Source organism: Mirounga leonina, unplaced genomic scaffold (assembly GCF_011800145.1).
Source record: "Mirounga leonina isolate KUSES-001 unplaced genomic scaffold, KU_Mleo_1.0 Mir_101664, whole genome shotgun sequence".
Lineage (NCBI taxonomy): Eukaryota > Metazoa > Chordata > Mammalia > Carnivora > Phocidae > Mirounga > Mirounga leonina.
Window position 1 is genome coordinate 5,315,955 of NW_023270175.1, and position 2,558 is coordinate 5,318,512.

Below are 2,558 nucleotides of genomic sequence, written 5' to 3' on the forward strand. Positions count from 1 at the left end.
GGATCTGGTAAAATAGTTTCTCCTGAGGGCAGGACTTGTTAATTAGAATAGAATGCTCTGGCATATTTCATAGTCATTTCTTTTCCTCTCCAGCTAGAAGCACAAGGGAATTTTCCTCCTTTATCCACTATGAGAGTCAAATTGAACTCCTGGAGGTAAAACTCATAAAAATGTGGGCTCTCCTATGATTGGTTCCCCTGGAATTTTTAATTCTTAGAATTATCTACACTGAGCTTCCAGCAATTTGTAAATTATAATCCAGACTTTTTTTTTACCCAGTAGTGGTTCCCATGGACATTTTTACTCCAGTAAACTGTGCTTTTCTGCATCCTCCATGTATCTCTCCATCTTGGGGGGCAGTGGTTTGCCCTATGAACTCACTTCTTTGCCAGACCTTAGAAGAGTTATTGATATTTTTTAGTTTGTTCAACTTTTTATTTGTTGTTAAAATAGAGTGGCAACTTCTAAACTCCTTAAATGCCAGACTGGAAACTGGAAGTAAAGCTGGAAATTTTAGGTACAAAATTATTGTTGGCTTTTGGGCCCTCCAGGCTCACCATGTATCCCCTGTACCAGCTGAGTCCATAGGTAAAGCCACACAAATACTCACCACCCCCAACACTACCAAGCATCCACAATACTCATAGTCCCTTGTACGTGTTTGAATTCTTCTTCAGAACATACTCAGATTTGAATATCAGCTATGTATCCATTTGCTTTTTTTCTGAAGGAGACAGTTCCCTGTGTTTGGCACCTCTGTGATTGTTTATAATTTATGGTACAACTTTTATGCAGTTACTATTCTGATCTCCTTGAGAGTTTTATGAAATAGCATTACAGTCTTTTGGGAGAATTTTTTCATTTTTGGAAATTATAGTTCATAAAGGAAACAATTTTGAAAGAAGTGATTGCTAACAAACCCTCCATGCACTCATGACACATCTCCAGTAATTGGCTTCCTTTGGATTTGAGCTCATTTTTGGTAGGAGAGATGGAGGTGGAAGGAAAGCAGAAGGTTTAGGAGGTGCCAGAGAGGAGGCTGAAGAAAACCCAATGTGAGGAGGAAGCTAGAAAGAATCCAAAATGAGCCAAGCAATGTTGTCTTGAGAACTATTGACAAAGCATAAAGAAAGACTTTTAAAATTTCTTTTTAAAGACTTTCTTTTTTTCCAAGTTTTTATTTAAATTCCAGCGAATTAACATACAGTGCAATATTAGTTTCAGGTGTAGAATTTAGTGATTCATCACTTACATACAATACCCAGTGCGCATCACAAGTGCCCTCCTTAATACCCATCACCTGTTTAACCCATTCCTTCCCCCACCTCCCTTTATTTCTTAAGGATATGATAATACATTAGATTATTAAATCCAAAGACACACACCTTATTTCTCTCTTTTACCCCTTTAGGGAAGATATTTATCAGATGGTCGAGTTTAAACCTTTCATGCTATCTCATCCAAATTTTGAAAATACTAGCTTGATTTAAAAAATGTATTTGCTTTGAATTATATAATAAATTTAATATCTGTGAAAAATCTTTTCACGGTTTTTGTTATTTTATTATAAATACCATACTACAGTTTTCTTCTTCTATTTTTTTTTTAAGATTTTTATTTATTTATTTGACAGAGAGAGACACAGCGAGAGAGGGAACACAAGCAGGGGGAGTGGGAGAGGGAGAAGCAGGCTTCCCACAGAGCAGGGAGCCCGATGCGGGGCTCGATCCCAGGACCCTGGGATCATGACCTGAGCTGAAGGCAGACGCTTAACGACTGAGCCACCCAGGCGCCCCCAGTTTTCTTCTTCTAAACTAACTTTGCTTCATTTCCTCTTTATCAAAGCTGATTTTTTATGGATATTTAATTAGGAAATGTGAAGGTGGGATGGAGAAGTCATAGATATTTGAAAAAAACCTTAATCTCTGCCTCTCAATGGAAAAAAAATCTTCATAATTGAAAGTGCCAAACCCTCATCTCCTCAGCTGTAAGCATGGGAGTTCAAGACTAAATCATATTACTTTAGGAAAAATCAATAGGTCTCATAAAATTACCAGTCTGCTCATGAACACAGAACAGTGTTTCTGAAAGCAAATATGATTTGTTGCTCTGTCTATATGTATATTTATAGAGATCAATGAGAGATGTGGAATACCCAGAGAATTCCTTTGCAGCCCCTGATAAATTACTTTTCCTCCAATTGTGAAAGGACCGATTTTTTTTTCATTATGGAACTTCCAGAGTAAATTTCCACTGACTTCTCTAGCATCCCAGATGTGAGAAGTATAAACCAAGTTCTGTTGTTCAGTATAACTTTCAGTCTGTTCCTTTATGCTAGACACAAAACAAACCCCAAACACTAATTATGCTGCATGGGTCATTTCCTCATCACTGAGAAAAAAGCATCAGTCAACAGGAAGCCCTAAAGACAGTCACAGGATAGCCTATTAAATAAGAAACATTGGACTAGTGTCGAGGGCATTTGGGTCCCCTAGTAGACACTCTATCCTCTGGATTCACCATCTATAAAGCAGTAATAATCAGTGTCTTTCACATAA